The sequence below is a fragment of the Euprymna scolopes genome, chromosome 4, assembly GCF_053919585.1.
Source record: "Euprymna scolopes isolate OS-2025 chromosome 4, ASM5391958v1, whole genome shotgun sequence".
In the NCBI taxonomy this organism is placed as follows: domain Eukaryota; kingdom Metazoa; phylum Mollusca; class Cephalopoda; order Sepiida; family Sepiolidae; genus Euprymna; species Euprymna scolopes.
In genome coordinates, this window is record NC_136485.1 from 46,995,652 (window position 1) to 47,012,354 (window position 16,703).

Consider the following 16,703-nt stretch of genomic DNA (forward strand, 5'->3'; position numbering starts at 1 on the left):
GCCCGGAAAACTCGTCCCGGGAAAACTTGTATCTAGAAACCCGTACCCAGAAAACTCGTACCCGGAAAACTCGTACCCGGAAAACTCGTACCCAGAAAAATCCCCCCTTTTTGCTAGTTAGGAAAACTGGTCCCGTCTTGAATAAATATCGATTGAAAACACATTTTATTACCGTTCTTTAAGGAGATATTGTTTTTTTAAAGAGACTATGCACTCCCATAATATTTAAAAAAATTATTTTTATCTCTTGCTTAAAAAAATAACCTTGATCATGGAGTCAAGATACGAAAAACGAAACCAAATATTTATTTAAAAAATACTCTAGTTTTAACACTTTTTGTGTCATTACGAAACAAAAATAAAGAAAGAAAGCACGTATTATCAAAGAAAGCAATTATTTTATTTTGAAGAATTAATTCAGTTTAAATAATTCTTGTGTTATTACAAAACAACAAAAAAGAAAACACGGTCTTATGTAATATTGGTACAGCGCTGAAATAATAACGTTATTATTTCGAAAGCCAGGAGGGGAGGGTATCGTTTAAAAGTCATTTCGGGGGCACTTGTGCAGTACTAAAAATATACAAATTTATTTTCTTTTGGAAGTGGGGGAGACCTGTTTTAAAACTGTATCTACCTCAGTATTTTCTTTAATTGTCGGACATTTTTAGTTAAAAATGTTTACTAAGTAATGCCGAGTGCGAAATTACTTGTTATTTCTTTTGTAGAGGACTAGGATATATATATATATATATATATATATATATATATATATATATATATATATATATATATATATATATCCTAATCCCGTTACAAAAGAAAATAATGAAACGAATGGAATGAAGGAAACAAAGACTCAATTGCTGGATAAAATAAACGTGTCGTTAATTGACTGTTGAAAAATGAAGGTTTCAGGTATAACACGTGTTCATGTCCGCGTTCGAGTGTAACCATCGTTTGTTGCGGGACTGGTGGTGTAGAAAGAAAAGGAAATATGGGTTCATCTCACGTTCGGGTCACTATCGTTTGTTTGCGCGTGGAAAGAGAAGTGAGCGATGTAGTGGAAGTGGAAATGGGAATGATAGTCCAGCGTGTAGACAGACAAAGATAGAGGGTTGACATCAGTAAAGCTGTGCGCCATGTTAGCAATCAGCTACGCGGAGGGTTTTCTCCGGCACAAGTTGTAGATAGAGAGAGAGAAAAAGTCTATCCATATGTTTTTAAGCTTTTTGCCCCACATATAGTAGCAAGTGGCGTGAGGTCCGTAGACCAGTAACCTCGGATGGCGAGTTGGAAAAGAAAAAAGCTGCTTATTGCTCTTGCTTTTATAGTTGTTTCCGGCGGTCTTTTTCGCATGTGTGGATTTCCTTTGAAAAGGGAAGTGACGTTGCCCATGTGTGCGTACGTGTGCGCGTATGTAAGTACATGTGTGTACGTTAGCGTGTGTGTATATACACGTGAATGTGAGTGTATATACGCGAACGTGAATATATGTACGTGTGTGTACATGTGCGCGTATGTTTGTGTGCGCGTATGTATATGACAAGAAAGGTGGCTTGAAATATGAACGCATGTTTTTGTGAGAGACTAGAAAAGGCTCGCGCACTTTTAACTAAATAAACTCTTTAAAATAAGTTTCAACACCAAAAACTTACAAAGCTAGGTAGAAAACGAAAACTTAGAAAAATCAATTTAAATTTTTAAAACAATAAACATGTAAAAATATTAAAAAAAAAATATTATGGGATGTGCATTATTACCTAAAAATATACAAATTTATTTTCTTTTGGAGGAGATGGGGTCTCATTTTAAAACTATATCTACCTTAATATTTTCTTTAATTTTCTATTTTGAGCAATTATCCTCCTAAGACGTGATCCTCTTATATCGGACATTTTTTGTTCATAAGTAACACTCGACATTACTTTTTTAACCTACATAAACTCTTTAAAATAAGTTGAAAGACCAAAAACTTTCAAAGCAAGGTAGAAAACGAAAACTTAGAAAAATTAATGCAATTATTTTTAAACATGTAAAAATATTAAAAAAAATATTATGGGATGTGTATTCTCTTTTAAAAATAATATCTCCTTCAAGAACGGTCATAAAATGTGTTTTCAATCGATATTTATTCAATAAGGGACCAGTTTTCCTACCTAGTAAAAGAGGTCGAGTTTTCCGGGGTCGAGTTTTCAGGGTACGAATTTTCCGGAGACGAGTTTTCCGGGGACGAGTTTTCCGGGGACGAGTTTTCCTAAATTCCATGAGAACAGTAGTACGAAGCGTGTTCATAACTTATAAAAATCGATTTTATTTAGTTAAAAAAAAAACCTTTACATTGTAAGATATTTTTTAAATATAATTTTACGGGAGGGGTAGCTGCTTTTTAAAAAGATTATTGAACCACGAGCTATTTTCGATCGTAATTTATTTAATTATTGCTCTAAATTCTAAACTAATTTTGTTTTTACTGGGCTTACAAATATCGCCCAAAAAAGTAAATTATCATTGGGGGAGGGTACTTTTAAACGTAGATATCGTTTCTTTTGAAATTTGACAAACTTGTAAATGTTTCCCCGTTATATATTTTATCCAAGACTTTGATAAATTTATTGTGAGATATTCATGTATATTTTTAACAGACAAAGCGGTTCTAAGAAAATAAAACTTGCTCATGCGTTTGAAATCTTTTAACTACGAACTCTCTGAGAAGAGTCATCTTGATATTTGACTAATAGATGCGAAAAAATACTTGAGCATTTGATCGGGCTCCAGACAGGCGTCGTAGGAATCACGAGGTTTAAGCATAAGTACATGATACAGGAAAAATCAAAGAAAATTTTATTCTAAAATTATTCACACGGAAGTATGAAAATTTACAAATTCATTTCAAACTCAATTCGAAGCTAATCTTTATCACAACGTTTTGTCCATTCCTTGTCATATTGGTGAATGCTTGGTAAGGGAGTTGACAAGACCCAACTGGACAAAAGCATAAACCCATAAAAGAAATAAATTAAAGATTAAAAAAAAACACTTTTATTATTCATTTTTTTAATTAACAATAATGCTTGATATCATTTTTCTTGAAAAAATACTTCTATAACTTTAAACAATTATTTCGATACCTTGTAAGTAAACTGCATTTTTTAGAGGTTACCTAGTGAATTTTCGCAAAGTTTCAAGTTTTTTTATTTTACGCAAATAAAAAAATACATCTTATTTGGATGTTATTATGATCTGTAGAGTTTAGTTTTACTAATAGTTTAAAAACAATAAAGATGTATCATCAATACAAGCAATGGAAAATTTAGTTAAAAAAATATGAAAAAGAATCGATTTTGGAATCGGAAATTAGGCAAAAATATTTCCGATTCCGATACCCCAAAAGTTCTGATTTACAATTCCGATTCCAGTTTATTTTCCTAACACTAATATATATATATATATATATATATATATATATATATATATATATATATATATATATATATATATATAATAAAAGCCTGAATGTGCGTGTGTGTGTGTGTCTGGTCACGAGTAGGATCCTATATGGTTGACCATTTTAAAAACTGATTACATATAATGATAGATGTATCAAGACAAAGGAATGGGTATGTTTGATCTGGCAGAACGGTGGTTGCTCTTTTTGTTCTGAAATATTCTCTTTTCATGTATGCTACAAACGAATATTGCTGTTACATGTAAAACGAGAAAAGAAAAAGCCACCCACGAAAAGGAACCTCCCAAACTAAAAACCTCGAACTATTATCTAAATTAAAATGTAAATTAATTCAAAATTAAGCCGACTTCACAAATTGATAAAAGTAAAATATTGTATTTGAATTAAGGTGAAGCTCGAATAATTCAAACTCGAGATAGATAATGCCAAAAAACAAAACAAAAAACATCCCCTATAAATATGGGAGGGGAGATTATCTTCAAAGAGTATTCTAAATTGATAATTTAGCACCGGACTTGTACTAAGTAGATATTAATATGTCCCTCGTACCCATTCCGTTTAAAAAAAAAAATTTTAATGGAGAGTAGATAATACAGTGGATGCGTTATCGGCAGCTCCAGTAACTCTCGCTACTCCTTTTTTTGTCCCTCAGTCCTCATTCAAATGTGATTTTTCTGACAAAGGGTGAAGAAAATGCTGCTTAAAGGTCGGCAGTACTTTGTGAATAGTAGTCGGAGATGTCGGAACATTTTCTCTCTATATACCCATGTCACTAGTAAGGGTGCTGGAGGCAAACGTTTGTCTGAGCTGACTCGTAAGGGTGCTGGAGGTAAACGTTTTGTCTGAGCTGACGTTATCCGCCTGATAGTCAGGGACCTGAACCTTGGATTAACAACTAAGGAGGCTGTCCTATCAGCAGATGCAAAGTGCTGGGGTTGCTGTATTGCCAGTTGGTGAATGGATTGTGGCCCTTGCAGTAGTCTCTGGTGGGGCCTCTCGATGCCATACTAGTGGGTAATTGTTACGGCTTTACCTTTTTATGTGCTACAAAAAACATTTTCTCTCTGTCGTTCCCTCTCATTCTTGCTCAAAGCTAGCATGCTGACCACAAACCTCAACATGAAACATCTCAAAAACAAAAACTCGAATAAACATAGAACCCCATCTTCCAACGTAGACCCCCTACTATCTTGTCTCCTTCCCCAACATCAGGGGTCTACGTTCCAACCTTCCAGAGGTTGAAACCCTATTACAGGAGACGACACCGGATATATTTTTTCTGAGCAAAACTGGAATAAGGCCGACCACTTCCCTACATGAATCTATAATTAACGGATACTCTAACTTAACAGCTAAATCTGACCCCCAAGATTGCCATTGGCATGGAATATGTGCCTACATTAAAGATGGCTTCCCGTGTGGCAGGGATATCTCCAGAGAAAACCCTAATTTACCTTGTATGTCTTTTCAGGGTTGCACTAGTTTACACCACTGCATTTGTATTTGCCCTCTATCGCTCCCACAACAGCGGAATTACTATTTTTAAGAGTATATCTGAGAAAATTGACCACATCCTGTCTGCACATCCCTCGGCTAACATTCGCATTTGTGGTGACTTCAATATCCATAACGTGGAATGGCTGACCCACTCAAATAAAACCGATGACGAGGGGAGGTTATGTCATGATTTTGCCATTGCCTATGACCTCACTCAGATTGTTCGCGAGCCCACCCGAGTGCCAGATACTACCGGTCAGTTTGCAAGCCTTCTAGACCTTTTTCTCTCAACCTCCCCTCAGCTATGTTCATGCACTGTTCTTTCTCCTCTAGGATCCTCCGACAACTCCGTTGTATCAGTTAAGATAAAAATGAAATATAATAAGTCCCCAGACATACCCCTCCACCGTACTGTATACCGATACTCTATGGCTGACTGGGATAGCTTCCGTACATTCATATCTGATTTACCGCTGCATTTCATGTTTAAAAAGGATGTGTCCTCTATAGTATCAGACTTAACCGAATGGTTACTTGTAGGCATAGACCAATTCATACCATATAAAAAATTCCAACAAAAACCTAACAGCCAGCCATGGGTTTCCCCAGAATGTGCTGCTGCCATTGTGCACAGAAATCACTTTTTCCATGACTACCAACGTAATAGATGCACTGAGACTAAAGCTGCTTTAAGGAACGCCGGCAAACACTATAAAAGAGTAATAAAAATTGCAAGAGAGCTATATGCCTAGTCTGTTAACTCCAAGGTAGCTGATCAGCGGTTTGGTTCCCACCAGTTTTGGCAAAAAACAAATAGGATCCTGAACAGAAGTGTGTGTTCTATCCCAACCATTATCAATGGACCAAAGGTCCTCTCGTCAGCATCAGACAAGGCCAAACTATATGCAAAGAACTTTGCAACTAATTATTCCATATGCGACGAAGGCCATCAACTCTCCATATTTCCTCCTATAACACAAAACACGCTACGTAATATACAAATGTCTGTGCGTGAGGTCGCCAAGCTAATAAACAACCTAGATTCCAGTAAAGCAACTGGCCCTGACGGCATCCCATTTATAGTGTTAAAAAAGCTTCAACCTAACTTGCTGCCATGCTTTCAAAACTGTTTAAGCGTTGCCTTAAGGAGAAGTGCTTTCCAACACCCTGGAAAACCTCATCAGTATGCCCTGTATTTAAGAATTCAGGTGATAAGTCCTCTCCCTCTTAGTACAGACCTATAAGTCTCCTGTGTGTCATGAGTAAGTTGCTGGAATCCATACTAAATAGAGAAATAGTCAATCACCTCAGCAGAAATAACCTCCTTAGTGACACGCAATATGTTTTCCGTTCTGCCAGATCTACCGCAGATGTGCTAACGGTTATATCTCATAGGATTAGCGAATCTCTTGACAAAGGCTACCTTTCTAGGGCAATTGCTCGGTACATATCAAAGGCCTTCGACAAGGTATGTCATAAAGGCCTACTTCACAAGATTTCCAGCTACGGTATAACTGGAAATGTTTTCTCAATCATTAAATCATTTCTCTCTAATAGGCTCATAAGAGTAGTGGTCGATGGACAAAAATCAGAGGCCTGCAGTATTAATGCTGGAGTCCCTCAGGAGTCCATCCTGGGCCCAACTCTCTTCCTGATCTGCATCAATGATCTCCCTAAACACATACTTAAATGATTCGTTGACATCTATGCTGATGACACGACCATATACGGACAAACATCAAAGGCTATAAATGACAAAGTTATCTCTGATTCTCTCTCCTCTCATCTCGAGCGTGTAGTTCAGTGGGGGAAGACATGGCTGGTTACCTTTAATGCATCTAAAACCAAGCTCCTATCTTTACACCATCAACGCTCTTATCCCCATGTGGCATCAATTGTAATGGATGGTTCTCGCCTAGGAGAAGCTCAATGTTTTGACAAGCTTTTGGGCTTGACCTTTACTGCTGATATGAAATGGAACACGTACATAAAGTCTGTTGTCAGGGTCGCTGGAAAGATGGTGGGTTCCTTCTACCGCTCCAGAAGATATCTCACTACTGATGCAATTCTCTATCTATATAAAAGCCAAGGACGTCCAAGGATGGAATACTGCTGCCATACCTGGACAGGAGCTGCTAAAAATAGCCTATCCTGCCTTGACAGAGTACAAAATAGACTTCGTAGCTTAGTAGGGGATGCCCTTTTCTCTACCCTGCAACCTCTCTCCCACAGAAGAGACGTTGCGAGCCTGTCTTTGTTTTATCGTTATTTCCATGGCAAGCGCTCATCTGAGCTCCAATCTCTGGTTCCCACTCGCCAATCTTTTACGAAAACACCCATCTAGCTAAAGCCACTGTAAAAAATTTTCCCCACTCTCTATCTGTGCCTAAATCGAAACGTAGATTCCATGAACACAGCGTCCTTCTTAGAACAGCACGCCAGTGGAACTCTGTTCCGTCTCCCTGTTTCCCACCTGACTGCAACTTGAATGTCTTCAAATCCAACGTAAACAAATTCCTGATGAATCGCCCCCTTAAGTAGACACTTTATGAAATCTCAACACTAACGTACAACATACTGTACATGCAATAACCCTTATCCCTGAGTGGCTTCCTGGCCTTGATAAATGGTGACCTCCTTGTAAAAAAAAATGTAGGGCCTGCGTTCGCGCCTGGTTCAAAAAGTATGGAAATAAAAAATTTAAAAATTAAAAAAAAAACATTTACAAGTGTTTTTGATATAGATGTACATAAGACTACTTTGATAAGTATGTTTTAATAACTTAAATAAGGATGGTATAATAAAATTGTGGGGTCTGCGTTCGCGACTGGCCTCCATAGAATGGAAATAGGCACAAGCTTTAATAAAGACTTTTCATATCTATCGGCGTAAGTATACTTTGATAATTATGTTTCAGTTTGAAGAAATATGGCATAATAAAATTATGGGGTCTTCGTTCGCACCTGACCTCCATAGAATGGAAATATGTCACAAAGTTTAACAAGGTTTTTTAACATAGATCCACAGAATATTATGATAAGTGTTTCAGTGTGAACAGGTATGGTATAATAAATTATGGGATTTATCTATTTTATTTTTACTTTCATCATATTTTGCTTTGTATTTGATACCCCCAAATTCAACCCAAATTTACAACCCTTCCTTTTCATAACCTATCATACTTTCATAAACCAGAGTCCATTTTCTGTAGTCTGTTTTTGAACCCAGTCAACGACGGGTACTTTTGCTAGTATATATATATATATATATATATTTATATATATATATTTATAAGAACATAATTTAAGACTGTAAAGTATACTTTATATGAATTTATTGTTCGACATGATACTCAAATAAGAAATATAAAAATTTCCTATGACAACCTCTATCTCCTATCTTGGTTGTATTGAGCTTTTTATTTGGTTGGGGTTACTATATAAATATTAATATTTATATTGCTTTAATTTTACAGAAGCATTTGGCTTGTAAACTTAAATTTTATTTCTTGGCTTAATACATATATATATATATATATATATATATATATATATATATATACATATATATATATATGTATGTAATTCATTTATATATAAATGACTTTCAGAATGTAAGAGATTATATATAATAAATTCAATAGTCAAATAACGTCGCAGCCCACAGATAATCAACGAACCGGAAGTCCAAGACTCGAGTTTCGCCCGCAGTTAGGCTCATCAGTTAGACACATCCGAACTCAAGATTCGAAATCTGAGCCTCTTTTTTTTTTTTTTTTTTTACACAGTGGTCACCACTTATCAAGGCCCGGAAGCCACTCAGGGATAAGGGTTTTTGCAAGTACATTACGTTAGTGTGGAGATTTGATGAAGTGTTTACTTAAGGGGGCGGTTCATTAGGAATACTGCAATCAAGGTTCTTGATTAGCTTGGCGACCTCATGCAGGAATATTTGTATGTTACCTAGCGTGTTCTGTGTTATAAATTAGAGTATCCGTTAATTATGAACTCATCTAGGGAAGTGGTCGGCCCTATTCCAGTTTCGCTTCGAAATAATATGTTCGGTTTCGTCCCTGTAATAGGGTTTCAACCTCTGGAAGGTTGGAATATAGACCCCTGATGTTGGAGAAGGAGACCTGGTAGTAGGGGTCTACGTTGGAAGATGGGGTTCTAGGTTTATTCGATGGTTTTCTGGAGATATTTCATGTTGAGGTTTTAGGTTTTGTGGAACAGGTCAGCATATTTGGTTAGAGCAGTACAGAGAGGGAAAGGAAGAGAGAAAAAGACAGGAATTTTTTTTTGTAGCACATGAAAAGGTAAAGCCGTAACAATTATCCACTAGTATGGCATCGAGAGGCCCCACTAGAGACTACTGCATGGTCCAGAGCCATTCACCAAATGGCAATACAGCAGTCCCAGTACTTTGAACCTGCTGATAGGACAGCCTCCTTAGTGGTTAATCATAGGTTCGGGTCCCTGACTATCAGGCGGATAACGTCAGCCCAGACAAAACGTTTACCTCTAGCACCCTTACTAGTGACATGGCCACAAGGACAGACATAGAGACAGAAAAATTTCCGACATCTCAGACTACTGTTCACCAAGTACTACAGACCTTTAAGCAGCTTTTTCTTCCCCCTTTGTCAGAAAAATCACTCATTGAATGAGGACTGAGGGACAAAAAATGGAGAAGCGAGAGTTACTGGAGCTGCCGATAACACATCCACTGTATTATCTACTCTCCATTTTAAAAAAAAGCGGGGGAGGAGGGAAATGGGTACAAGTGAGGCAAGCACTCTACCAACTGAGCAAACGCCCCGTCACGCGGTTGGATGACCACGTCCCTTGTCGAGACGCAGTAGGTCCATTTCACAGTTGGATTTCGGCGCGGTTTGCTAGATCTGTGTTGGTTAAGCGAATTTCTTGTGTGCGAGCATTTGCTCAGTTGGTAGAGTGCTTTTCTCGCATGCAAAACTCTCGACTTTTGAATCCTGGGTTACATAATGGCGACATCGTGGTCGGAAAAATATTATGACAATTGGTTGATAAAAACGTATTAAGTAGAAAATCAAAGATTCATTATATATATATATATATATATATATATATATATATATATATATATATATATATATATATATATGGACTCTCCCGTCGATTTTGACATATGAGATTCCGCCATAACAACAAAGTTCTTCGGAAATCCGCACAGATGATTTGTTTATAGTGGTGAAGGATTTGTATAGAACCCACCATATTTTTTAGCATTGCTGCTAATCTTTGCCGTGCAGACAGAGCATACAACACAAAGCATACAACACACTGCAGGTGTTTACACCAGTGTTTTCCCTCTCCTACATGCATGTCTTAACGAAGACTGGAGGGCATCTCTCCCAGTTAATCAATCCACTCCCAGATAATAACCTGTAAATTTCTACGACGCGGCGCGATACCTACAGCGCTTAGCCTTCCCAAGTAGTCACCTATCTTGTACTGGCCAGGCTCTTCGTTGCTTTACTTCGGTAATCTGGCGAACCGATGTGTGAACGTGATAATACTATATATATATATATATATATATATATATATATATATATATAAATTGTGTGTAATACTATATATATATATATATATATATATATATATAAAAATTGTGTGTAATTTTTAACACCAAATCCCTTTAGGCAAGTTAAATTCTTTGCACACCTGTTTTATCTTTCTTTGCCTTTTCAAAAAAAAACAAAAAAACAAAAAAAAGCATATCTTTTTTTCCTGTTTTCGCTCAGGAAATATGCTCTGAGCGAAAGTTCTCATTTATCATTGAAAAAATGGTTGATAATTTGTCAGAAGAAGAAAATCCCCTCTCCAACTAAATGAATTTACTTTTGGATGTAATATTATTGTTATCATCATGTCGACACAGGGGAAAGTATGTGAACATGGCAGATATGCCTTTATTTTAAAGGTTTCATTATATATATATATATATATAAATATATATATATATATATATATATATATATATATATATATATATATATATATATATATATATAATCTATGTGGATGCATTTACTGAGATAAGAAATCGGTTTTCTTGTATATTGGAATCCTCGAATGATCAAATCTCTTTTATAATCGACAAATGTCTGTATGTATGTTTGTGTGTATGCTCAGTTTAAAGTAAAACAAAGACAAAATGGATCACCATAAATTTGGTAGTTTCCTCACCGTTAATGTATATCTAACATTTAGAAAAACTATTAATTCTGAGTTTTTGTTGGGACGGATTAGTTTTTTTCTGGATTTTAAATGTTATATTATCTCTATATTAATAACATAGAGACGATTATTCCCATCTATAAAAACGACATTATATGAAAAGAAACACTAGAACCACACATTACTCCAAAATAGTCACGCCACCCACGTGTATACAGGGTGACCCAAAGAAAACAGGACATTCACTTGTTTTTCTTAGCATTTTACAATCAACGGAGAAAAAAAAGACAAAGACCCTTGTATTTTGATGTGATGTGTTAGATATAATAAACTATTTATGACCAAAGTTTCATTTCATTCGGAGAAAACACTAAGAAACGGGGCCTAATTAGAGTTGAAGCCCTTTTTTTGGGGTCACCCTGTATAATTCATGTTTTCCGGTAATTATCATTTAGTTTAATTATACTTCAAAAATTGCTACAATTTTTCCAAGTCGCTTCTTTCCCCTAAATAAGCCATGCTTACAGGTGGTAGCAGGTGACCTTACTCACTTATTATTTTCTATTTTCACTCTCTTAGATTCACCGAAGGAAATAGTTTACATTTATTGTTTATCACCAAAAAGTAATGCGTAGATAGAGTTTACATTTATTGTGAATCACCAAAAAGACTTCATTTTTTTATTACCTGATTTTCTTTCATCTACTATTCATTTCCTAATAATAAGATTTTATTAGTTACTCACATATAAACATTCACTCTGTAGTTTGAATTTATCAAACACCATGGAATACTTTTCGTTACATTCAACATGGCTACCACATTATATTCTTTTAAAACAACGAAGTCATTAGCTATCACAATTAATCTATTACAGACCACGTGACCTATCGTAGCTAAGAAAATTTTTACAACGTTTTTCTTCTATAAATAACATTTGTTTATGTGTGTGGCATTCATAATCAACGACAGAGAAGATGTGTGTGTACGTGCGTTTATCTACCGTCTTCTTCTGATTGTGTCGTTACTACTAATATTATTCGTTTGATTATCGGTTACTTTTTTACTAAGTACATCATAAAAACTAATACAAATGTTTTTACTAATTATAACTATTACAACTACATTTATTACTTCTTCTTTGGGATACTAAGAGGAAATGCTTATATTTTTGGCATAAAGATTTCATATTATGTCTTCGTTAATTGAATTTTAATTTCTCACTTTTTCATTAAAAAGATAGAAAAATAAATACCACAATATTTTAAGCTCTGTCTAGTAGGAACTCAATCTAGCTAATAAATCAATCCGCCGAGTAACTGAATAAACATTTTGTTTATTTTGCTTTGTTTTCGCATTAATAACCGCATAATACTGTTCATTAAGCCCATTTCACGTTTTCTCTGTTCTAACATTCCGATGTATTGCTATCGTTTTTGAACACAGCACATTATTATTTTCGTCCACTTGTTGTTGACACATGTTTTATTTACGTACATCCCGCGAGAACAGAAACAACGTAAGCGTTAATAAAAACAGAGAATATAAGATTGGTGCCAGAAGTGGGATACAGACTCACGCGATAATTATTATACGAGCATACATACAGGTTACAGGTTACGTAAAAATTAGAATCCCACTTGCGCCGATACATGAGTGTGACGGCGTGTTGTTTTGATGGTTAAGATTTCTTTTTATTAGCAGGAACCTTAATTCTTAACACCGCCCACTTGCTAACAACAAACCTAAATTATATCAGTGTAGAAAGGTTTATTAAACTATTTATTCCTAAACATTTTTCATTCGTATGTTGCATATTGGGGTTATATAAAAGAGAGTCTTAAGAAGAGATGCTTAGAAAGAGTCTTATTATATTGTTTATCTTGAGAGAGAGTCTTATTATATGGCTTGTTGTATCTTAGAGAGTTTTAGAGAGATTGTTCGTTTGTAACGATTCCTATATATTAAATGTTCATTCCTTAGACGTGTAGATTGGAAGAAGAAGCTCTTTGAGTGAGGACATAGTGTTCAGACATTGTGTAGACATGATGTAGATTCACATTGTGGATATGAGAAGTCGAGATGTGTATGAAAAGACATTTTATAACACAAATATATAATACAATTTCACTTTACCTTTTTGTAAGAATCATAAGACAAGACGACGTTTTTATAAAACACATGATGAGGTTTATTTCTCACACGACCGGCCGGGATTTCCATCCTCAAGAATTCAAAGCCTCACATTTTAGTTTCAACGTGACGTCTCGCTTCCTAGACGACTGACTATCTCCCTCCGAGTTTTTTCACTGACTGTCTTCTAACTAAAGTTTTTCTCTATCCCTAGAACTTTCTATCTTCCGTGACGTCATACACATGTTAAAACATGTGCCTTCTTTCACGTGTTCTGGACATACGTGTTCAAAACTTTTCATATACTCAGAAACCTATTTTCCAATATGGTAAAAACATTATCTTATAAGCTGCATTCTTTCAATTTTAAATTTTATAACAAACTTGATAGTTAACATCCTTTCCTTGAAATATTTATCTATATTCTAAACAAACGTTTGTTTTACATTTTTAAATTCTCACACGTAATCTATTTCTAAACTAGATTACGAGGTTCGAATTTCGCCTATGCTATTTCATTTTCATTTTAACTAATCTCTCTATTTTTATACTTACATGAAAAGGGGGCAGCCCTTATCAAGTAACATCTATATAGGAAGGACTCATGCACAGTTTTTGCTGTTATGTACATTTTTTTAAACATTAAATAACGTACCTTTTAACATTTCATTTTATTGGTGGAGACGTCACCTCATAAATTAAAATTACCTCAGCCTGTAAGGATTTCTTTTACATAGGCAGACTATACATGCACACACGTGTGCGTATATTTTCTGTCGTCTTTTTTGCTTATTTTTCGTCATTTTTTCTGTATCTCCTTACCATTGCTTTTGCTGTTTCTATTACTACTGCTACTGTCAATACTACTGCAACAACAACAACAACAACAACAACAACAACAACAACAACAATAATAATAATAATAATAATAATAATAATAATATTTTTCTTTCTTGACATGGGCTACTAACCCAGATTATTTGCAAGTTTCGGTTCTGTGTAATTCCGCCGAAACCATTTCATTGCTTTTCTTTCGTTTTTTTTTTGGGTGGGGGTGTTACAGATTGTCTTTTAATCCGCTACGCATATTTTTTAAACGTAAACTTATGTGCTTTTAAAGATTTTTTACTATTAGACACCTCAATTCTTAACTTACTAACCACTTCATAAAACAAAACAAAAATACCTCAGTCTAGAAAGATTTTTTGTTTTATTGAAAAGGCTTCATGATTGATTAAAATATGTCTACGTAAACATCATTTGTTCATTACTTCCTTTATTGGGGAGCATGCATATTTTCTACTTCTATATACATTGTTAAACATTAACTAACGTGCTTTTTAAACATTTTTTTTTATTGGAGAGGATCTCAATTCTTTATTTACCGACCACGTCATAAAATATAACCAAAATCAATTAGCTCAGTCTACGATAATGAGCTAGATAATCATAGTGTAATTTTAAAAAGTTTTTTTGAACGAATCTGTTCTGCATTTATGTCATCTTTTTACCAGACAACGCTGGTACACGGGTCCTGCTTATTATGTCATATATTTATAATGAAACAGTGTATATATGTATTAATTTGAAAAACCGCGGAATCATTACTGGAAATCATCCGGAAATGATACAATTTTCCTTCAAATAATTGTGGGTTGGGAGGGAAAGGAACAGTTATGTTGGATTGAAAAGTGTACTGGAGATCTCCTATATTTTAGTTGGGTAATTCAGTCGTCGTAAGTATTATTACTATTTAATAAGTAGTATACATTAGTTACTCCAAAGTGCTTAATATTCTTGATAGATATAGGATAGGTGTGTTTAAAGATCGCATTGGCTGGAAAACAACATTACTATAATTTGTTACACTATTTAATACAAGAAAATCTACTCGACATGCCAAGAAGTCATAATAGTAATACTACAATATCATATATTCTAAGTTGTATATGTTAGTGAACAGAAAGTGCTTTATATCTTGGATAGAGCAGGTATGATTAAAAGTCACATTGCCTAAGAAATTACATTACCATATTATATTTTACCATTTTGTACAAGAAAATCTACCAAGCGGTATAATGGGTTCATGATACTTATTATGTAGTATACTATATGATTAGTAGCATATAGTAGTTACAGAGTGCTTAATGTCCTAGCTAGAGCAGGTGTGTTTAAACGCGGCGTTGCCTGGGAGAAATAACTTCTTCGTCTTTTGTTACTATGTTATCTATCCCACAAAGTACATAATGTTGCCCAGGAGCAATGCGAGTAATAATACACTAATATATCGGAAAATGGTATATGTATGTTAATCCAAAGTAGCCAATATCCTTGATAGAGGAAGCATTTTTATAGCAACATTGCCCGAAAAAAATAACAACAAAATAAAACAAAAAACAAACAAACACAAAACAAAATCACTGTATTTTATAGTACTCTTTTTATACAAGAAAAGTAACATCGCGTTGTCTGAAACCATCCTTCTAAGGATTATTTCCTCTTTCTCCGGGAGTACTAATTACGTAATATCTATTCTGTGTTCATAAGACTATACTCCTGTGGATTATCAAAATCTTTGTTTTGTGGGAGGGGATAGAGTCGTGTCTGTTTTGCTGTCATAAGACTATCCACCCAGGCATGATCTCTTTTTTCGGTAGTTGTCATTATGTAATATCTGTTCTGTGCTCAGGAAATCATTGTATCATTTATTACCATTAAATTTATTTCTATTTATGATATTGTAGGGTCTGTCATTGGTTCTTATTATTTTTAAAAAGTAATACTTTTTACTTTTAATTCATACACATTTATGATATTGTGATGTCTGCGTACACGGAAAACATTTATAAAAAACATTTTCCTTATAATTTATTCATGTTTATTCGATATTTATAAAAAATAAATAAATTTTATTTTTAATTTATTCATGTTTTTGATATTATGGATATCATATCCTCACAGGCCTAATCATATATTCACATAATAGTTATTATGTAATATATGTTTTATTATCATTAAACCATACTCATACGCATTACTAATATATTTTTGAGGAAAATTACGTAATATCTATTCTGTGTTCATAAGACTATACTGCTGTGGATTACCAAAATGTTTTGGGGGAGGGGATAGAATCGAGTCTGTTTTGTTGTCACAAGACTATCCACCTAGGCATGATCCCTTCTTTTTTCGATAGTTGTCATTATGAAATATCTATTCTGTGCCCATGAGATCATTTTCTATTTGATTACCAACGTATTTTTAGCTGAGAGGAAAAGGGGAGATTACTGTCTGTTTTGTGATCATATGACCATTTTCACATTTGTAAAAAAAAAAAATGTCTTGCTCTAAATTGAATGTTAAAAACTTTGAATGCTGTAAAC